Below are 24,340 nucleotides of genomic sequence, written 5' to 3'. Positions count from 1 at the left end.
CAGAGAGTCTCCCCTCTTCATATATGGCAGAATATGTCATTTTCCAACTTGCTATGGTGAGATACATATAAAAATGTAAGAATTTAGTCATACAGATTTGTTTTTTTTATTGATATAAAAAATTAATATAAAATACAGGCACATAGGAGGACATGAATTGATGGAAAATCTGGTTGGCCCAGATTGTCCTGAAAAAAACAAGATATAGCATGTGTATGTAGCCTTTATAATGACTGTGATATGAGCTTAAAAGTAAAGGCAGTAAAAATACCCCAAAAAGGCCTAGGGCCCATAGGGTTAATGTGCCACTCATGAATAAAATTAACACAAGCAAATATTTGCATCCTGTTCACTTCCATTCAGTGTGAGCAGAGGGTTGAATAACACATTTGCTTCCAATGGCACAGCAAATTTGCATCTTGGCATCACATGGAGCTCAGCTTTTGTGAACTTTTACCAACAAAGTTGCAGCCTCAACCAATAGCAAAGAAGAATGTGTGGAGGAGACACTGATTGCAAATATTGTATGATATTAGCCATGAAAAATACAAACTGCCCCACATGAGAGATGCTGCCTGTTTGGCAGTGTGTCAGGAGGCAAGCCTGGAACGTAGGAAAATGAAAAATGAATCAATAACATCATATTTCATGGTATTTATTAGCAGACTAGTTAACATTAGTGGCAGGCTAGCTTTCCACACCTGTCACATCAGGCACCACCCACATTCAGCACCAGTATCGGCAGGTGATGAATTACTTTTATGTGTGACCATGCCCTTATGATTCTCCAGGCTGCATATGGTCAAAATACGCAGGGGTTGTTCAGATGTCTGTTTCTTTTTCTACACATGGAGTATGTATACATTTGTTTTATCTCTGTTTTGAACCTGCTTCCCGACAGAAGTTAACTCAACCAATCAACTTGCTTGGTTGGCTTCTCTGCAAGCCAACTGTGACTTACATACTGTAACAAGTCATATTCCATCTTAAATTTTGGTGACTGTAACAATCTCTGTTCCCAGGACCGTTTGTGTTTTTTTAACCCCAAAGTCAGAAATTAACTGGAAAAAAGGCTTTCATGGTTTTCTGCACGTACTGTGTGGAACAATCTACAGACTGAGTTTGACCTTCAAAACATGGTGACCCTGAATAAGTTTGAAACCATACTGAAATCAACTGAATCCATGCAATCTGTGTGAACACATTTCATTAAACCATTTATCTTATCACTGACTGTACGTTAGGTGATTTTTAGGTTAATTGTTGAAACTCTATGTTGTTGCTGTCCTTATCCATGGACCTCCTTTGTAAAAAGAGCTATTTGATCTCAGTGGAACAAACCTGGTTATATAAAAACTAAATAAAGTTCAGCAAGTTAAAATCGTCTTTACTGCAGTCAATGAAACAGGCAAAGTTTGAGTCCAGACAGGCTGTTAGAACAAACTTATCCAAGGAGGCAGACAGAAAGGATGGAAAGCCAGGGTGGATGCAGACTATACAATCTGGCAGGGACTGAGTGGAGTTGGACTGGTGTATGTACTACGAGACTGATTAGGGAAATGGGAAGCAGGTTACTATGTGGGTGGGGAAAGTTAGATGACGAGGTAGGGTTAACCGCAGGGCAGGAGGGAGTGGCTGTATCTGAAAGGACAGAGAAACTGTGCGTTCCAGTACCCATATTACCATACTGTATTGTATGCAGGTAAATATTTAGTGTGCCCCAATACATAGTATGTCAAATGCAGTCAAACTTATTACCAGTCAAATAGTAACAATATGAATATTGATTGTTTCAGTGAACAAAATAATCATAAATATTGTAAACAAAAAGACATAACTATAAAAATGACAATGACAGAGAACTGCAGATGTAATTTCACTACCGCAAATATAATATAATAGAATCTACAATCTGTGCATTTACAACTTAAGAGTTACATTAAATACGTCACAAAGTAACAACAGCTGAGTTCTCTGGGTTGATCTCCGTCTCTGGCGAACTTGGCGAGTGGCATTTGTTTTATCTCCATAGTAACAGATATAAAAGCAAGAAGGCCAAAGTTCAGGGTGTGATGTAATGAGAAAGTATACTACATGCAAAAGCACATACTTTTTAGGGCAGGTGCAGTACCTACTACAGGTAAAAAGAAAAAGTATGCGATTTGGAATTCATCCTCAGACAGAGTACGGTGGGGCAGGCAACCTCTGTTGGAGGGATGAACACCATTCCTCTACAACATATACCCACACTGACATACAACCTGTATTTAAGCACGAAATCTCATTTAGATAATGTTCTATTTTGCAAGAGAGACCTCATTACAGTAGATAGAAAGAAAAACAAACATAGCCAGACATAACAAAATGACATATAGCATCAGAGGCAATCATAGACATCACTTGCTTTATAATATTATGTTTATATCATTTAGTCTTATGGAGATGGTGGTGGAAAACGTTGGTGTACACATAAATTATAAAGTCTTCTACAGGTGTTCAACTGGGATGAGATCTAGGGACTGTAAAGGCCATAGCATTTTACTGACATCATTTTTATATTCACCATACCATTCAGTGAGCCCTGCTGCATGGAGCCATCTGCATTTGATATGTTCCTCCAATTTGTCACATTTAACTGCAGCTCAGCAGGATTTAGGAACACTGAAAGCTAAGTGCACAATAACTACTGTAGAAATAAATTCACCTGTCTTTTAGCAGTGCATGATTAACACCGCAGGTACACTCAATTTGAGCAAACAGTACATAAACAAAATACACTCAACCACAAATAACAGGTAAGTGTAGGCCACCTGAGTGGTACAGTATCAGCAGTGTTGCTGCTAACTGGTTAGTCACTACATGAGCGAGCCTAGCACTGGCAGTATCACCTGCTGGGACATTGTCAGTCGTTTGTCCTCTGCAGCAGCCTCCTCTTCTTGTCCTTGTTCTCTACTGGAATCAGCCCATCGGTTCAGACTCCCTCCATCTCCACTTCTTTTGTTTCTGTTACTACAGCTTGGAGGACTTTGCATGGCACTGACATCTGTAACATTATTTTTGAATAATAACAAGCTATAAACAGCTTTCATTCATCATCATAATTTTGCAGCAGCAGCCTCTGGGTTTCTTTTTTCCTTTTCTATCTGACCTTGTCTGCTCCACCTTTTCACATTTTCAGCCCTTTATCCATTTTATTTGTATTTGCAATTCAAACTCTGCTCTCTCTTTTTCAATTTCATTTGATTATTAGGGTCCGGGTAGCTAAGCTGCCAGGACACTATTGTTATCCTAGGTATTCTTCTTCTTCTTCTTCTTCTTCCTCTTCTTCTTCTTCTTCCGAGGAAATCATACTACCCATGGGTGAAAACTCACCAAACTTTGCACAAAGGTCCAGTCTCATGCCAGATATCCTCAGCTGTAAACTCAAGCCAATAGTCCTGATGGTGGCGCTACAGCAAGCGTCTAAAGTTCAAAACTTTGAAAATTCATAACAAATCAACCATACGTGCTACAACTTCACAACTTTCATCAAACTGTAGCCCCACTACTGAAGAAACTTTTGTGCATTTAAACCTATTAAAAATTATGAAGCTCATCATTCTGTTTTTTTTCCCAAAAACTGTAAAACTTCTTAAACCTATCTCCTCCCACAATTTTTTCTCAATTGACAGCAAACTTGCTACAGAGCATCTTCAGACTGTCCTAAAAAAACTACATTTCTCAGATTTTTGATTTGTCAAAAATTGAGCCTACAGTGCATCAAAATGTTTGACTGTAAACGGTACTGTAAACATATACATGCAAATTCTTGCTAAATAAATCTTCAATGTTCATGAAAAAATGACAAAATTCCAGAGTCATGGTAGATGATGTGTGGCAAATTTCAGAATTTTATCTCAAAAACTGAATTTTTGACAGCATTTTGAATTTTGCTCTAATGTGAACAATTGGAGTCAATGTTAAAATGACAATTTTAAACATCAGTTTTTCACTTATGGAGCAAATCAATCATTGTTACAAACAAATTACCAACATCTCCATGCTGTCTAGATGCAATATGTGTATTTTCAGATTTTTGTCTTAATAACTGAATTTTTTACAGTGGTTTCAAATCTGCCTTTCCATGCACGGATGGCTGCTTTCCTACACAACAGTGAATGGCTTACTCAATTTGTGAAGCCACTGTTGAGTTGCTACTTGCCAATTAGCTCAGAGCGGTAGATGACCGTCTTAGGTTCCAGAGGTTGCGGATTCAAGCCTCAACTGGTGCAGAATCCACATTGTAATGTAATCATCTTCTTGTGCTCCAGCTTATTGCTTAAAATTGCCTGAGCGTGACTGATCACTGTGCAGCATCTTCAAGTCTTTTTTCTGCTAGAAAATCTGCCTTCTCATGCTTGAAAATAAACCAAACTTTGCACAAAGATCCAGTGTCAATACTTCAGTGTGAAACCATCTGAGGCTTCTCACTTTGCACAAAGCTCAACTAGTTAAACATCAGCTTTTCACTTATGAAGCAAATCAATCATTGTTAAAATAAATTACCAACATCTCCATGCTGTCTAGATGCAATATATGTATTTTCAGATTTTTGTTTTGATAACTGAATTTTTTACAGTGGTTTGAAATCTGCTTTTCCATGCATGGACGGCTGCTAAACCTGCACGTCTGGCTTAGTCAATTTGTGAAGCTACACATGAATTGTCACTGACTAATTAGCTCAGTGAGTTAGAAATTGATTCTTAGTCTCAGAGGTTGTGAGTAGGGGTGTCAAATTATCGCATTAATTGCAAATAATTAATTACAGCCATATGTTTTTTGATCGCGTTAATCTCATTTTTAATGTCTAACTTTACTGTTTCTGTATGCCACAGAGTTGCCTTTTATAAAATCCGTCTGTAGGCGTACGATTGGGCTTCTTTGTGCTTGAGTTGTGGGAGAGCTGCAGCGCTACAGAGCAGAGCCCAGCATCAGCATTGATGGCTGTACCCGCAGTGGCGGTCTGCTCACTCAGGAGCCTATGAAAAGCTGTCTGCCCTAGCACGCAAGTATCTGACCTCCCTGGCAACCTCTGTGTAATTTTTGGGACAATCAGGGCAGGATTCAGGATTCAGGACAACTGCTTGGATTTCGGGACTGTGCCGAAAAATTCAGGACAGTCCCGAAATCCAAGCAGTTGTCCTAAATCCTGAATCCTGCCCTGATTGTCCCGAAAATTACACTAGAGCAGAGTCTGGAGTAGTTATTGCCCGATAAAACATTAAAAACTGATCATGGTGGTTGAGTTGTCATCTAGCTCCCACCGGCTGCACATTGGCTGCAGCAGTTCCTACATGAATTATGGGTGTTGTAGTTTGAAGAAGAGAAGACAGCGCAAATTGCAAGGACAGGGAAAGCGCAGGCAGCCACGAGAAGGAGTGATTTGCACGTTGCAGTGCAGCCTCTTGTTCTAAAACTGTTCTATAAACTGATACAGCTGTAACGAATGTACCAGTTGTCTTTTATTTTGTTAGCCTTTATTTTTTTTATTAAGTTTAAAGGAAAAGTGCACTTACATTGATCACTTCCATGAAATAAAACCAAAAAACTGAAAAGAGGAAAATAATTTAGAAAATTGTTAAAATAAAATTAGGGAACTGATCACAGATGTATTGTTTCTGTGTGTTCTTACATCTATTGTTGCGTTAATCTGCAGCTATGCTTTTAATGAAGCTGACATGTCATGAGAGTCAAGCACCCCCCTGGTGGTCGAGACTGAAGGTTGCAGCACTCTTTATTGGGACTAATCTCAAAAACAATAGAATGTAATGGCTAGGTGTACTGCATCTGTGTTCAAGTGTGTTATTGTTGAAAACAATAATTATGACTTTATAAAACCACTTTTTGTAATATATATAAATCTTTTGATCATCTGCCACAATAATGTAATGAATTTAAATGAAAATACCTCAAGTTCAGGGCTTTTCTCAGCAATTTTGAGATGAGATTAAAAAATAGATTAATTAGATCAATTGATTACAGATCATAATTAATCTCTTGACAGCACTAGTTGTGAGTTCAAGCTTCAGCTGATGAAAAAGGCAGATTGTGTTGCTAAATTCCTAAATGTCTTCCAATTCTTCTGCTTGTTGCTCAGAATTGCCTAAAAATGCCCGGACCCGACCCATCACTGCGCAGCAGCTATAATTCCCACTTGACCTTTGATATCACATGGACAGTTCCACTTGAAGAGGTGGAGGGAGCTGGGTATGGATGGTACCACTGCACCTGCCTTATAGTGGGACAGTGTAACCTATAATCAGATGGGCTGTCCCAACATTTGTATGTCTTCTTAGCTGACTCACTAATGTAAAACACCAGTGGTGGGCGACATTCAGAAACCACCTCTTGCTGGACGGTATCTGAACCCTGCAGCTTCACTGCAGGGACTTCTGGAGTGCTCTGTGTCTTTCAAGTCTGTCTCAAAACAGTACTTGCATGAAGATTGAGAGACTTTGTTTGCTGTAATCGTTTCTCCTGACCACAAAAAAATCCCCTCTGAGAGCGATTTCACTGTAAGTGAGGGAAGACAAAATTCATTTTTGTTGTTGTTGCTGTCACTGGCAATATCGTAAGTGTTTTGTCAGGCCTATCTCGTGGAACATCTAAAGGGTCCCATTTATGAACAGGAAGTCAACTGTTTTCTTTTTTCTTATCTGCAGTCAGATCGGACAAATCTCCCGTTTTTATTTGCCTAACTCCGAACTAATAACAATATACTGAGTATTGCTAGTAAATTAAATGCATGGTCGTGAAAGCCATTCTGTAAGCACCAACATGGGTGACCTGTGAGAGCCTGTAACTATACAGATAAGCACTTCAAGTGACACTGTCTCTGTTTATCTATATTGGCCTGATAAACCCACTAGCTTGATTTAGAGCCTGTGTAGAAACGAATGAGCAGCTAGATCAGTCTCACTTCCTTTTAGTGTTTCTCTTTCCCCGTGGGTTCTGACTGTGACAAACCACTTTATCGTCTTATTGTGACCTCCATCAATATCCAACTCACCCTATTAGCAAGTGCACAATCACTGTGGGGGACGAGAGGGCACAAAACACACACACACACACACACACACACACACACACAAAACTATGTTGTTGTGAACCGATCAGGCTATCATTGTGTTGGTGGTCAAAACGCTCCCACAAGCATTTAGTGTTTCACAGTTTTTACAAAGCGTGCCCATATACAGACCAGGTCTGTGCACACTGGAAAAAAATAGGAGCAAGTACAGGCAAGATCATTACCCAGATTAGCCACATGACCATTAACCTTAGTGCTACTAACCCACCCCAACAGAGGGTGTTTATAGGAGTAACACTGAGGCCATCACACAACTTCCTCTACAAAACAGGTGTGACATTTTTGTGATTGCAGTGTCTCTACAATTTGACTACCTATACTTGATCAGGGGTTTGTTCACACCCCTTCACTCTGTTCACACATCATGTGATCAGCCGTCTAAAAGTGTAATAACCTGCCCATCTGTGAATGAATTGATACTGGAAGATGAACTGAAGTGACAGAAGACCAGAAACTTAAGAGAATCATCATGTGATATCTTATTTTAGCAAGCTTGATAATGACTTTTATGGTGGAAGGTGGACTGTTTCAATGCTGGCATTTGTTTCTTGCTTTTTTGTAGACATGAACTATACAGCATAGACAAAAAATGAGATGTGTCAGCTGCTTGAACAAAATTGTTTTATATGATGGTATAACCCAGAAAACCAGAACACAAAAGCACTATCTACAGCATCCTGAATTGTATCATCAAAGTGGAACCAATTTTGTTGTTGAATGTGACTGTGAAAATTGGGATTCCCTCACTTTCACCTGATTGTGTGCCAGTGGATGCTCTTAGAACAGGTGTTGGAGGACAGGCTTATTCAACCTTTACACTGTCACAACTATTATGTGTCCATTCCCGTACTGCTCTCATTGCACGCTGTTGTTTGTAAATGGCTCATGATTCACCTGGTGTAGTAAGTGGACCTTGGCATAATACCCCTGTCTTTTCTATTCCCTCTCTGCTATGTCACTAATGCTGAAAACAACATGGATTCACCTTCTGAGGACAGCCTGATGTACCTGGCTCGTGTCCTATTGGCTTATCCTCAGTCTCCTCTCCTTATCCATCATTGTTCAAAGATCTTTAAATACATTAGCTCATTCAACACTTTTTGAATGTTTTTGCAGTTTAAACATTGGTAGTTGTAACACTAACTGTTAAAATTATGGATGACCACAATATTTAACATACGGGATTCAATTATTTTTTGTTTCATCTGTAGAATACAAAATGGTTCTTCGTAGAACTCTCAGAGGACAAGAGGGTTATAGAAGAAACCCTCATAAAATGTCTATTTTTAGAGCCCTCCCAGTTGGGTTCTAGGAGAAATGCTTGGAATATAAAAGGGTTCATGGTTGGGTTGTAGATAAAACCCTTAAAATATAAATGGGCTCCTAGTAGATCCCCGTGGGTGGGTTTTAGATGAAATCCTTAGAATATAATGCCCTCTTTCCAACAAGCAGTCTGGTACAGTTCAGTTCAGTTCGGTACATTTTTTTTCTGTCCCCATTTTCAGTCACCCTTCTGTTGGGTACTAAAAGGTGGAGCTTGAAACACTGCAGTCCATCAGTTGGTCAGTAGAGAACCGTCACTCTTGCTCAGGGCTGAGTTGTGGCTGGTTTTGAAGGTTTTGTAACCACTGTTCATACTGTGGCAAGTTTTACAAACCACAACTTTAAAATAAAAGGATGTTTTTCTGCCTCTAGCAGCAGCTGTAGACTGAGAAAAAATTCACTGAGCCAATGTTACTCAAGGCAAGAGTTGACGATGTGAATCTATCAACACACCATTCCAATATGATAACCTTTACCATTTCATTAGTTTTTATTGTCTACGGTACGACATACACTTTTAGCAACAAGTGCATGTTCAGATGTTTAAAAATGATATATTAATTTTAACCGGATTAAGTGAACTTCATATGTTCTAATCCTCACTTGGAGAGAAAAAAAAACACTGCAGACTGTCATTCTGGTGCGCTGCAGCGAGAGACTCTCACTCCAGCTTGTACTTTTTTGTTCTGAGAAGGTTGGCATGCTGTCTGTGGACGATAAATGTGGTGCAGATGATCCTCTGTGTCACTGGTGAAGAGAAAGTACAGTGAGTGCTGTGAATGACAACAACCCTGCCCTCATATAATAGTAGCCTACTGTATGTGGTGGATACGCTAAACTGATCCAGGTTCTTGGTAGGGGTTACTTTGGGTTCTAAAGGTGCTATACAGTTTTTGGTGGAAACGGAGTTTAAAAGAGTTCTCAATAGAACCCCTTGGCTGGGTTGTAGATGAAACCCGTGGGATTAAAAAGGGTTCCTGTTAGCACCCTAAGAAGGTGGAAAGGTTCTCGATAAAATCAGCAGAGAGGGTGACTCTAGAGGGGTTCTGTGTAGAACCTTTTAGAGACTTCTGGGTGAAACCTTTCACAAATGACCCTAGGTACAACCCTTTATGTTGAGTTCTAAATAGGAAAGTGTAAAAAAGACACGCACATCCCAACATCCAATGGAGTGGGTGCTGGACTAAGGCAACACCTGACAAAGTAAAAAACAAACACGTCCGCGCACCTAGTAGCTCCCGTTTAGAAGGATTTAGATGCAGATTGTTGTTTCGAGCCACACGGCTCTTCGTCAGACTTCTGATACATGATAGAAAGTAACCATTTTAAATACCCATAGTGCTGCCTGAGCCAGTCATGTGACATGCCACACCTGTAGCCCAAACTCATAGTAAAAATTAATCAAGAATATACGTTTATGAACTTGTGTATCTCAATATCTGGCTTCTCGATAAAACCCTCAGAAAGGGTCCCAGATGGAACCTTTATGAAAGGTTCAGAGACAGAAATTGACTAGAGATTTTGCCCTTGCCTATGACTCAATGATATCACCTCGCAATGCCAGTGTCACGCCACAGTGACTACATTGAAAGGACAAAGAAGGGCTTTCCTGTGTCATTACTGGCGGGAGACAGTTAACCGGAATTGTATCATTTCTGTCCTGGGAGATTACCGGCAGTTAAATCCTTGACCTCCTGCAGGACTTCTCACAGGAACAGCCCTTTAATAGTTAAGTCAGGTTGAGGGTGAAACATTGATGGAATGTGTGGAGTGTTAAATTCTGTGTGTGTGTGTGTGTGTGTGTGTGTGTGTGTGTGTGTGTGTCTTGGGTCATTCTGCTCGCAGCTGAGACTGATTTTCATTCCATAAATCCCCTTATTTGATGGATATGTCTCATATAATCTCAGACTAGTGAAAGGCAATGAATGTAAAATGCGGACCTCAATTTCTTTATCATTTTGCTGAGATAACAAGCTAATATTGATTTTCTTTTGTATTACTTCAACTTATTTTTATATTATTTCACTAAACTCAGCTAGTCCTATCTCGGCACTACAGGCTTTCTCCCCACATGGAAGCAGTGTGCTTTGAGGTGTAGCAAAATACGATTAAACACCTGGTTTGCATACTCCAACCTGCAAACATTAACATAACTTGCTACCAGTCTTACAGTTAGGACAGAGGCATTTTATAATAGATTATTTTGTAAGATTACAGGTTATGTTGTAGCTATCAAGTTCATATTGAAGTCATTTTACACCATGTCTCTATCTTAGCAACAAATCAGCTAGAACTATTAACAAGTTAGCTAGAGATGGCTTTTTTTAATTCAACCCATTAAGCTAATGTTAACTTATACTGTAGCGACATCTCAAAAAGTGTCATTTAGCTGACAAAATTTATTTAAGATTATTTCAAAACTAACAAAGAATTTCCAGGGTAGATCTGCCCCCATTCTCATTGTAAACTGTGTAATGCTCTGCAAGAATGGAAACCATGACACTTTCAGTTTTCATTCAAGGTGTTTCCCCTGATTAAAAAGAAAGAAAAAGCTCTCTCATCGACCAAGTCATAACAATTACATGTTTCAATGGGCCAGAGTTCCCTGTTTCTGTTTTATAATCCAGACTCTGTGGGGTGCCTGGAGTTTCAACAACTCAGGGTGGGAGTTTACAGGGGCCCCTGAGACATACAATAATCTGTAGATTTATATCTAATAGAGCTTTACACCCACCATAAGCACAGACATGCAGTAGCTATCACCACTATCGTAAAGGTGAGGGGTCACTAATTGCATTTTTTTCAATAAAAAGCCTTTTACAAGACCTAAGAATTACGATCATCATCAAAGTACTGACAAAATAGAAAGAAAAAAGAGGAACTGAGGGAAAAAAAATCCAGTCAGGCATTTAATTACAACCACATGACACCAAACTCAGACTCTTGAAAAAGACTCGTGTATTCAAAGAAACCATTGTTATTACGCCAACAAATGGGTCTTTCTCAGAATTCCCCTTAATCCCATGTGAGAAATTAGGTGTGAACTGAATCACTTTGATTTCAGTTTGCTCTGTTGATTTCAGTTTTCTTTGTTTGCAATTCTTTGTTGTCTCCAATTTTCCACCACCATGACTATGAGCTGCATTGTCCTAATGAAGACGTGGATTTGCCTCCCCTCTTGTGATATTTCCTTCGAATACATTTGCTTTTATCATTAGGTAATATGACATCAGCTCAATGTGACCAAATGTGTTTCACCCGCTGGGCCCAAGCTAGTTATATGATTTGACAGCTGCTGGTTCTGTAGCAGGGTTTATACTAGACCTTTCACCCACATGTGCATATGTAGAACTAGAGTTACATCAAAGTAACTTTTATATTGACTTGTCTCTTTACTGAATAGAATACTATTGCATGATTTTGTTAGTGAGAAGGAGAAGCCTTGCTTCAACGTTGTCACATTGTTGATGTTTTCTTTATCATCAACAATACACGAGCATCAGAAAACTTGTCGGAGAAAACATAAACGCCCGAGTTGACCAATCAATGTTTATGCAAACTCCACTTGGTATTTTCATAGTGATTGCAGACCTGATGTTGGTTAAATTTTTGTTAAGGTACATGTTAGCTTTGGCCAGGGGTTGGTAGTAACGCATTACAAGCATAGGCGTCATTTAGGTATGGCGAGGTATGGCAGCTGCCATACCTTGGAATCGGGAGAAAAAAAAGAGAGAGGTTCTGTAGTCATTACTCGAGGCGCACTGGCTGGTTGTTTTCATTGTATTGCACTTAAATAGGTCAATAACATGCTCATCAGTGAATACGAGTGTTAGTGAATCAAATTGTTCGCCACTTCGCTCCTCCGCGAGATATGAGTTATGTGAGTTACCGTATATTTCCAAATAGTCGCCCGGTGGCAAATAGCCGCCGGGCACCGAATAGCCACCGGGGGTTTGACCCGGTCCGATTAAACGCCCGGGCGATTATTTCCTCATTCATTGCCTCATGGCTGTCCCTCCCTGAGGGACTGTTTGTGCTTTTACGCACGGGTCGGTGGTGAAGTGGTGCACATGACTCGTGCTACGGACGGACGGACGGACGGACGGACAGACAGCCACGTATCTAAAACAGGTAATACATCTGGCTACATCTTTCCCACATCAAATATCCGTGATCACCTACACCCGCGTGCGTAAAAGCGTACACAATTCCGTGTCCTCTCACCGCGGATGCTGTGATTTGATGGCCCGGTACTTATTGTAGCCCACTCTTATAAGACCCAATAATAATAATAATAATAATAATAATAATAATAATATTAATATTAAGTTACTGTGGACCTATATGCCATGTCTGCTGAAAAACAGGTAAAGTCAGCCTGAATTACTCACGTGCGTCCCCGGTGAAAATCGCTGTGATGCATGGGGAATACAGCTTCTACAGGTTCGCCATAGCTTACTGTCAGGACTCAGGGACCAGAATTCGGGATGGCGGACCGTTGGGATGGCGATATTTCGGTGTGGTGGCCTGTAACTGTTGGTTAAATGGCCCGTTCAGTTGGTATTCAGATAACTGGGGCTTTACTGGTATAATGCAATAGCACCACCCAGCGGTGAAACACGTGTACACGAAAAAAATGACCCTAAATGTTTAGAGATTTTTGTACACAAACTCACCCCTACATTATACAGTATTTTTGCACTAAAAAACATACTGGACAGGAACTGTAACCAAATAACGGCCTGGTGCAGGTCGGTGGAAAAATACGGTATCTATGTGTTGTAAAAGCATTTTGCTCTGCTGCTGTAGACAGCCTGTCTAAATGATGTCTTGAAGCCTGTCTGATTGTATGTGGGTTTTTTTTCTTTATGTCGGCATGTTAAGCTTGTATTTTCGGTCTCTGGAGACACTCCAGTAAATTCGCCTATACAGTATTGTACCAAATTGGCCTTAGTTTTACTGTGTTTCATACACCAGACCCCTTGGTTATCTTCTAGAAATGAGCTTGTAATTAATTTATTTTCTGTGAAGTTAAACACATGACTAATGATAATTAAATGTCCGCTCGCTGTCTGTGGTGCTGAAATATGCGCCGAAATAGGTCCGATGTTTTCACTGCTCTCACCAAGTCGTGCATTACATGCAGACATGAGGTATTATGAATGTGAGAAACAGCTTCATGTCCTTTGAAACAGTTTTCAATAGCATAGCATGTACTTCTGACAGGTCAAAGACCAAAGTGAAGTTTTATATAAGTTCATATTTTTGAAACTCCATCATCAGTAGCTCTGTGACGTCATGTCATATTGCCATACCTTAGCTTTTGCTGAAACGACGCCCCTGATTACAAGTAACACACCTGAATAAGAAGGTCAGTTTTTAAAGAAACATGTATATTTTGAACCAGTAATCTACTTTTAATTTCACTACATTCAGCAATTGTACCTTTGTTACGACTTGTCTGTTCCTAATGCAGGGATTGACTGTCCGGGGGACATTGCGAGGAGCACCCTTTACTACAAATGCCAAGTTGCCGGTTGGCTGCAAGAAAAAGAAGCGACACCTGTCTTTTGACCACGATGCAATGATGACCGAGCAAAATCCTGAGCAAGACGCAGCTTCCAGCGTCCACATCTGGCTACACTTTTTATACCAGAAATCTAAAAAAGACAACAGTTACACGATGAAGTGTTTGTTCTTCCTCCAAAAAAGACTGAGATCTCAGCTCGTCTAGCCTCAACAAATACAATGAAGATGCACATACTGTTGGTAAAAATGCAATTAGCTAGCTAACATTTCCTATGTTAATTTGTCATGTTTAACGTTATTTGGTGTTGTATTGACATTAGCTTATCTTGTAGCTATGGTCTGTTGGGCTTTTATTTTTTCCCATTATATTCTATTAAAATAGAAAAATAACTTGTACTTTGAGTATCAACTAACCAGGTACTTTTTACTTTTACTTGAGTATTTTTTAATTTTATTTATTTATTTTTTATTTATTTTTATTTTTTTTTATGGGAGCAGGCTTAACTCTACTTTACTGGTCATTTAAATACACAAACCACATAAACCTTAAGGTTGTGTCCAAATGGCCTGGCTCTTCCCATGACTCAAAGATACACAGTGAGAGAAATTTAATTAATTGGAGCACAACTATGTCCATCTGGGGTGCCTCTTTATAATAAATGACATCCCTGAAAATGACCGGAAGATTGCTGGTGAGTGTCTTAATTATAACAGATAAAATCTAACACAAATTAATACTCTAATTAATACTGATGAGATTTGGGGTCTTCACGTAATTTTTGATGGACAGATAAATGTTCAACTGAGGGCCAACTGTCTTTACACTGCAGAGGTAAATTAAACATCGAGCTGTCTTCATGAGATCTGTGATTTTTCAGCGGCTGTGTGGCAGACAAATGAAAAAGAATTGAAAAGGGACTTGGACAGTGAAGAAGATTTAATGCTTTCCTTGGAGAGGTGCACCAAAGCATGTAACTGGGTCTGCAGCATCATCACTGCGCTGCATTACAAGACAACAGATTCACCACTTTGTGCCTCCCAGGGAGGCAGAACCAGAGGGTCATGAATGTCAAATTTTAGCTTTAAAGGAAAATGTTCACATTTTGGGATCAATACCAAATTTATGAGTCTGCATTATGGAACCTGAGCCAGGAGGCCATTCACTTCGTTTTGTTCAGCAGAAGATCTGGAAGCAATAGCAAACAGCATGGCTGCAAAGTTAAAACATATGCTTACACCAAACCCCCTCACTGAGTAACATATTGTGTCTTATTTGATTCATCCAAATGCAAAAAACAGTGTAAAACAGTCCACAGTCTTGTTGGCTGTTGTTTATCGAGAAAAAGTAATAGCAGTTACTCCCACTAAAACAACAAACTGTCATTTTTACATTTCTGTGTACAAGTTTAACAAATGAATGCATGTGCATTTGCAAATGGTCTTTTGATGATTGAATTATACCACCTTTCACGACAGTTTCAATGTCATTAAAAACACTTCCTGCCTCCATTTCAAATTAATTGCCTCTGACAGTAACTGGGTTTCCATCCAAATGTATCGCAAATTTTAAGCAAATTTTGTGAAAATGCACAAAAGAAAATGCAAATTTATACACGTTTCCATTCATTATTATTTTGCAAGTATTGGGAGTCAACAGGTCAAGCAATAGGTGGCGCTTCTCGTGAAAAATAAAAATAAAAATGCGAAAGAAGAGGGCGCCGTGAGTTGACATCATTGAGAGCGTCTCATGTCCACAACTGATGTAAACAATTACCGGCACATCCATGACTACAGTGAAATGGAGAGATTCCTTGGGAACTTCTTGGCTATTGTGAGAACTCTCATCACACTCATATCAGCGTTGTCAGCGTAGCCTACATAATGCTGTGATATCTGTGTTGGTACACCAGGCAGCGCACATGATGCAGCGGTATTCAACATGTCCAGTCTATTCAGGTAAGTTGTGAAATACACTCACCTGACACTGGAGTAATTACCTCTCTCTAAGTTCACACAGGTGTGTGTGTGTGAAGTAGGAAGAAGGATCCGGAAGCCTACGTCATCGTTTATTCGCTAAATCTGTTTCCATTGCCAAAAGTCGCATTTTCCTAATATCCATATGCTAACTTTTCCACCCCCTCCAAGCGTAAAAACGTTATATGATATTTCGGCCTTTTTTCGAATTTCTGGCGTTGCCATTCAAGTTTTTTTTCGCAAAAATAGGTGGATGGAAACCCGACTAGTGTGTTTAAGGACAGAATCCCTCCATTTGTTAACACAAGGCTTTTTATTATGAAATGTTTGCAGGAACGTGTTGTTGACAATGTTGTGACTTGCACAGCTCCATAACTGAGTGGAGTATATTTTAATTGTGGAAATACAGTAGTTAGAGCAGCATGCGGCTCTGCAGCAGTGCTGCAACAACAACGCTGTCTGTGTGAACATTGCATTTTTGCAGCTCAGCAAGGTTGCCATCAGGCACTGCTCACATAGGCAGTGTGTTCTTGGGGTACGGCTAGCTTTCTCTACCTGCTTATACTGTAGTATTTAGTCCCTTGGGCCTACTAAGCACAGGCTCAGGGGCAAAAAGTGCCAGAGGTCCCATGGCCTTCACTCACAAAATCTCACTCAAATTAATATGTACCAATCAGGAAGAATGACGACAATAACACACAAAAATTAAACATTATTAACTTCAATGAGACACAAAACAACAAAAAAAAAGCCACCACAAAGTCCGTGTCTTGCTCCGATGAAGAAGAGGTGGTGGGGCCTTCTGCATATCTGACTCTTCATGCTAAAAACCTGAACGCCCCCTGGCACCAGCTCCACACTTGATGTACAGACATTAGAGTGGCATCATGTGTTGAACTGTTCTTTTGATTTGAAAGTGTTTACACCCACATCAGATTGAGCATGTTGGTGTTGTAGCCCTTTCGTACATCTCAGTTTTAATGAAGCAAAATTAATTGGGCAAATTGGCATTAATCATTTAAAATTTGTTAATTAGACTCTCACAGTTGAAAACTGCCAGAAAACTACACAGATATCAGCACACACTTTGTTTCTTTCTTGGTGGTGCTCTGCCAGGTCTGTGCTGCAGCTGCCTTCACTCCCTGCTTGTTTTTTCTTTACTTAGACACTCAGTTGTCTTGAGGTCAGGTGATTGACGAGCCCAGTTAAGAGCATTCCATTGTTTGGCCTTAAAAAAACTTGCAACCTTAAAGCACCCTTAAATACCCTTATAAGTAAAAGTGAGCTCCTCAACCTCAATAATGGTGTAATTTCCAATCTACCGTGCTGGGTTTGACCCATTTCTTCACCCCATTTTCTTCCTGTACATGAAACTGGTTTCTGATTGCTGATCTTGGCCTTTGGAGGCTCACAGAAGGCAGTTACAGAGAGTAGCTTCTCATCTGCCTCGTGCTGCTCACAACTGAAGCTCACAAAGGCATCTCACTGGGGATGGACCTGACGAGCACTGGATTACTCCCAAAATGGCAAAGCAGAGAAATCTAATCTGGAAGACAATGATAATACATTGACTGTGCCTCTGAAGTCATTGTGCATTCTCTGCAGTACATATGCAAATTTTCACCTCCTTATATTTGAGTATAAAAAGGCTCAGTGCAACCAGTTGGTCACCAAATAAGCTTCCAGTAAGACATTTTCATTTTGTCAAAATGTATTCTTTTAAGGAGAGTCTTCACAGTCAATTTGCTTTGAGAACTGCTGCAATCATAAGAGCACAGGCTTTTTCTGGTGGCAATTGCTTTTCCAAACTTTGTGTGCAAAACTCTTTCTTAAACAGCATAATGTAGAGTGTAAAATTTAATTAGTTATCTGAATTTGCTTCTGCATGTATTGAAATTGAAGTTGTGGTTAAGTTTAGTTCTTAATTCTTGGTAATTAATGGCAGTAAATAAAATGCAATGTACTGTATATCAAAGCTGCCATGCCTGAAGCATAGACGTCGGAACTAGGGGTGCGGGGGGTGCGGCCAGCCTCCCTACCCACTGCATTACACTTTAAAACCATTGCCTTTCTCATCCCGATAAGAAACTCAGTTTTTATACATGTACATTCATTTCCTGAACTGTTAGAGCCATTTCTAGCAACTTTGATGCATCACCTGATCTGGCATCTCAGTAACCTCTAATTAAAAGCAGGTGTGCTGAAATGAGTGAGGAGTGGTGGAGTGTGGAAGACGCCACGGGGTTACAGTCTTCAACCGCCGTGTGGTTGGTTAATCTTAAATTACCCTCTGATGAATTTGTTCATTACCCCATTGATATGGCCTTTGTTTTTTTGTAAAGGCCTTTTTATTTTGGGGAATGTATGCTTGGGTTTTCATTTTGTTTCAATGTGGCAGTAAAGGCAATCAGTTTATAGCTTCATCCTGCATTCAACTCTTCAACCAACCAAAGTACTCTGGATCATCAAACAGTGAGTATCAACAAACCAAAGACAGCGAGTTAATCCTATGGCATCTCTGAGTTGCTATGTTGAACTTATTTGGAAGCCACAGTAGTCATTTTAGAAATGTATATAGATACCTATAAAATGTACAAGTGTGTAACGTATCTGTGGTTTGCAGAAATGTATTATGGTTATTGTAATCTGGTTAATATTGGCTTTCATTTTCATATTATTGTTGCATTCATTCATTCATTCACTCATTTATTTATTCATTCATCCATTCATCTCCTAATATGCCAGGTTTAGTTCTCCATACCTGATTATTGTAGCAGGATTGGTTTTCTTTCTCATACTATTTTACAGTTGTATTGATTAAATCCTTTACCTCCCAATAAGTCAGGTCTGGGCCTCTGTACCTCTTCAAATTAAATGTGTGTTCAGTTATCTTTGTGCCAAATTCACCTCAAATCTCTCTTCTTGCACTGGAAGCATGTTTTTAATTTACCCGTTAACAACCGTATAGTTTCACAGGGGTTGGCCGATCAATGGAGTGATTGCTGGTAGATTAGTACAACAGGCAGGCGAGCTCAGCCTGACAGGTTCACAGAAAAATCAAAGAAAACACAGGCAGGTGGCTTCCTTAATCCGACAGTAGCTTGACGAATCCATTATCATTCTGGTGAACACTGTCAGGCGAGGCATATTATTCTTAAGCCTACGTTTACCTCGATCTAAGGATATCTAGGTTATAGTCTGTGTGTGCATGTGCATGTGCACAGAACTAGAACACAATTGGCTTTCATCAGACGTAAGCTGTTTGGTGGTAATCTTTTGAAGCTACTTTTTTAGTGAGATTCATGATCTGATACTTTTTCATCCTTTAAAAAAATGTGTTGACCCACAAATGACAATAATACATTTTATTTATAGAGCACATTATTGGACAGAAATCATAAAGTGAGTTACAGCCATGCTTGAATTAGAATAGTGCCCCAAACCAGCAGCCAGCACAGCATGCATATGCGGCTTTTGCAGAGGACTGTTTTGATGAGCTATAAATGTCTAACTGGTGGGCTTATGTTTACACTAGCTGATCATTTCCAGGTACAAACCTTTGAAATAAGAACAATCAAATAAAGATCAAAAACAAAAACGCATTCATAGAGGCAAAGAATGAAGGCACATAACACAGAGTTGGTGAATTTGCTCCACATTGTTAATTGAATTTTTTGTTATCGCAGTTTTCTTGTGTTCATTCAGTGTGATATCTGGGATAATTTTGTTTTAACCACAGTAAAAAAAAAAATACTAAAAAAATACATTTTTACTATGCATCTGATCTGACTAATTAAAAAGAAGCACAAACTGTGCTGCGTGATCTGTCGTGCCATAGACCTGAAGGTTTGAACCAGACGAAGTGAATCAATGCTTTGCAGCTTCTTATTAAAGGACTAGTTCAACATACATTTTTCCTAAATGAGAAGACAGATACCACTCTCATGTCTGGGCATGAACTCTGGAGCTAGAGCCAGAGGGGGTTATTAGTCTAGGCTAGCATAAAGACTGGAAGCAGGGGGAAATCCGCTATCAACTATAACAAGCTTCCCTTTAGGTTTGATCATCTGCCATCAAGGCCTTAGCTTCCACTGCTATACCTACACCCAGCTGTACCTCAGCACAAGACCATCCACTCAGCGCCCTCCTCAGTCCCTTGTCAACTGCCTGCATAACATTAAAAAATTGGATTTCATCCAACTAAACAGCAACAAAACAGCAAGCAAGCATTTGAATCTGATATGACCCCATTCATTTTACATAAGCTCTTTTTAAACAGGAATTGTGCAAATTTGCAGGAAAGCCCAATCAGTCTTTTTTCAGCATTGGCAGTATAAAAACAAATCGGGGAGTGCAGCGAAATGCCACCTGCCTACTTTTGTTTATACAGAATGTGCCTTTTTCGGGGCAATGGGGGGCGTGAGCAAGTAACAAAACATGTAGCTCAGCATGTGACGTAAACAGTGATGTACTCTGAGGGAAGCGGCGACTGGTCAGTCCTTTGGCGATTCTCTCATAAGTTGGCCCGTCCTTCACCGTCCCCGTTGCCCCTGTAGTGACCTCTTAGTTTGCGAGCGCAAGGAAGGCACACAATTCCTTGTCTCCCCAGTTGCTCATCTTTACAGTGTCTGTCAGGTTTGCGTTTCCCTCTTGCTACTAGCTGCTCATTCCTGCTATCAGCTGTTTCCTGTTTATCCACCGCCAGGGGGTCGCACGTGCAGCGTCATCAACAGCCCCTCTCATGGCGGAAGGGCGCCTCGTTCTTTTTAAACCAAAAATGTTTCGCCAATGACTTCCCTACGAGGTGGAAAATTGAGCACCTCGGATCAACTCGCCAATCCGGCTCTGTGTGTCTAAATGCTCGCAGCTTGCCGGCAAAACGGCCCAACATTCGCCAAAAGTCTGGCAGTGTAAAAGGGGCTAAAGACAGCATGTGTTCTCAGTATTGACCGACATCATAGTTAGTTTTTACTTCACTCTGCCCCACTCTTGAAACCCTGACAAAACCAGTATGCTCCAAACAGTATGGACTTAAAATGATGTTAGATTCATGCAGGTACGTTGGTCATTAGTAATTGGTTGGGACAAAAATGGAATCTCCATCCACCACGGAAGTTGGTTAGAGTGGACGCAATGTCACATCATGTCTTCCTCCTCACCAACAACTCACTCTGTGCCCTTGCCCCACAGTGATTCTCTGACCTCCTCCACCTTAGGGTTGGAGGCAGTCCTCCTCAACACTCCCACTCCAGCCTGCAGACATTTGGGGACAGAGCCTTCAGTGTAGCAGCCTCCACCCTTTGAAACACTTTCACAGTAGAAATAAAAAGTGCGGCATGTATAGACACTTAAAAAAACGACTTAAAATTTGCCTGTTTGCCAAGGCCTCTGGACCAAGATAACTGTTATCCATTATTACATGTTCTTGTGTGACTTGTTCTGCCTCTGTATAAACGACCTTGGGTCTCCTGAAAGGCACTTTAAAAATGCAAGTTATTTTTTCAGTTACTGTTATTACTGTAATTATCAAGCATGTTTTACTTGTTCTGTTGGTTTGAGGGGTGTTACATGCTGTAGTCCTTTTTCGGTGAACCACAGCTGGGTGCAGGGACTTGGAGTCGTGTTGTCACAGTGAGGTTGCCAAGCAACCAGCAGAGATGCTGCACAGAAATACTGGGAAAATGGATAAAATGTTGAAATCAATCTGCTCATATAGATTGAAAATATTTCCCATAATGACAAAGGGGACAGCTGGACATCAATAAAAAGGAATTTAACCTCCTTGACTACATGTAAGTTGAAAAAAAAAAAGTGAAGGCACAATGATAAACGTGGAAAACGCAGTAATGAGGTTGTTATCCTTCTACTTTTCAATATCAAATCAAGAACAAACGCAAAGGTAGGCAACTTTTTCACAACACCTGAATGTAATTAGTCAATATTGATTTTCTGTAATCACTGTGACTCTGACTCAGTGTGAAACATCATAAGCATTCTGTCAGAAATAAATGTGGATCATTATCACTGTAATTGTTCCAACAGTGCACATTTGATGACACTTAAAACGTGTGCAGTCATGTTTAGTGTCCTACATAGCATTCATACGTGCCTATAATTCCTCCTTCTGGAAAGTACTACAGATCCAATTTTTTCATCATTTTCACTTGTAATTTTTTTTTTTTTTTTTTTTGTGGGCCATTGCTATTTATCTAAGTTAACTTCCAATTCTTCTCAAGGGGTTTAATAGACATGCAACATCAAACAAGTAGGGCACATAAAGTATAAAAACTAATTTGTTATCCGATATAAGGGGATCAGCTAGTCCATCTTAGAATCAGGAGTGTCCTCTACAGCATATCCCTACTTCATCTCATCGTCCGACACTAATGAGTCGCAGTCAAAAAAAATACAACAGTGAATAATAGATTGTGTAGTGCAACAAAATGGGTCAGAAGCCAAGGTTGATGTTGTTGCTTTTATCAGAGAGTGTATTACCCAGGTCCTAGTGTGGCTTTAACTGAATTGCATGCTAATAAGTAAGTTTGAGGGCTCATAGGGGGAAAACCTGTTAGTAAAAATGACACCAATTGCTACTGTAGCACAAATTTGACAGGCTCGGAGGTCGATCAGCCTGAGTCACATCGGTCAAGAACACAGCCAAGTGTCCCTACATTCATATTGATCTGCAGTGCATGATTTACATCCAGTAAACGATTAGTTTCAATGTAGGAAGTAGTGTGATATGGCCTTATGTAGCAAAGTAACAAAGAGTAACCTGCCACCTGCATCTTAGCCTCATGCAGGAGAGCTGAGTTCACATTACACAACCTTATAGAAGTGGTTCAGTTGCTCAGTCTTAAAGGGATACTTTGCCAATTTTCAACCAGCTTTGTATCATAACAATGTGGGTAGTATGTGAAAATGAACTGTGGTAAACTTCCCTCCATCTTACCAGTGCCATGAGCTCCCTGCTCATTTGACAAGCTCAAATCCGCCAGATGATGTGGATTTCCGCTGGCTCTGGGGATGCTGCTCGAACTACAGATTGTACTTCCCCATTTTCGTATGCCCCTGTATTGCCTGTTTTTCACCTATAGTAAAATGTTTTCAGAGACATATTTCAGTGCACTGTTTGGCTGTAGTATGAGAGTTTGTGAGTAGGAAGTGGGTGCCACACTACTTTCTGTGGATAAATGTCCAAACTCATATTAGGTCACCCCACAGAGGGAGCATTTATCAATCCCATGCAGCACAGTGCATTCTGGTAGTTGCAGATTTTCTACCTTTTGGGTAAAAGCAAATGCCACAGCCCTTTGTTTTCTCTGGTCATGCAGCACCAATATCAAATGTCAAAGAAAAGTTTATTTTCATTTCCAGTAGCCTATTATATTTGGCAGTATGGCTTTGTTCTGGGGCCAATCTGCCTTTCGTCTGGCCTACACAGAAAGCCTCTTCCACGCGCGTAGATGGAAAGCCTACGGCGGAGAAAGCACACCTCTCCACCCATCCACGCACTTATGTGAAAAGCCTTAAGGCAGAGAGAGCAAACCTCCCTGCCCTTCCATGCACCTACATGAGCAGCAGCAAAGACCCCCCAGGAACAGAACAGAGGAGCATCACTGACAAACAGAAATGACATTGATAACTCAGAAACAGCATGAAAAGGAGGAGCTGGGGTGGAGGCGGGTTGCAAAAAGGCTTGCAGAGGAAGCAGCAACAGTAGGCAGGCCAGAGCAGTTTAAATAGGGCGCCCTGAATGAGATTCGCCAATTGGTTGTATAGAAATGAATCGTGTGATCTATCAGCTGACTCCCTTCCATCAGTCAGCTGCTCCATCAGTTGATTGGCNAGGAAGCAGCAACAGTAGGCAGGCCAGAGCAGTTTAAATAGGGCGCCCTGAATGATTGGTATACTGGTTGTATAGAAATGAATCGTGTGATCTATCAGCTGACTCCCTTCCATCAGTCAGCTGCTCCATCAGTTGATTGGCTGTTTGAGATCAGCTGATGTAGCTGAGATGTGAGCTGAGCTCAACATTGTGTCCTGCCTGAACTAACACTATGCTCAGCCTTACTAGTCATAATCACCATGTTTCCCGAACATGACCATAGATATTGTACAAAAAAGTACTTGCTTGCATTTGACATTAAAAAACATCATCGAAAGTAATCAAGGGTTTTGCAGAATTCTCTAATATCAATGTTTTTTCGTAGCGACAGGGTTCAAATTCAACCTTAAAGAATGTAGTCACGTGTTGCAGGGGGATTGGTTGCACAAGCAGTGTGTTTACATTATATGTTCATTCACTTCATTTAATATTTATATCAAAAACATCACTGAATGGGGCTTTGAAACGCTTCTTTGGTTTTTAAAATGAGTGACGCTAAA

This window comes from Epinephelus moara, chromosome 5 (assembly GCF_006386435.1).
Source record: "Epinephelus moara isolate mb chromosome 5, YSFRI_EMoa_1.0, whole genome shotgun sequence".
Lineage (NCBI taxonomy): Eukaryota > Metazoa > Chordata > Actinopteri > Perciformes > Serranidae > Epinephelus > Epinephelus moara.
This window is presented reverse-complemented; position numbering follows the sequence as displayed.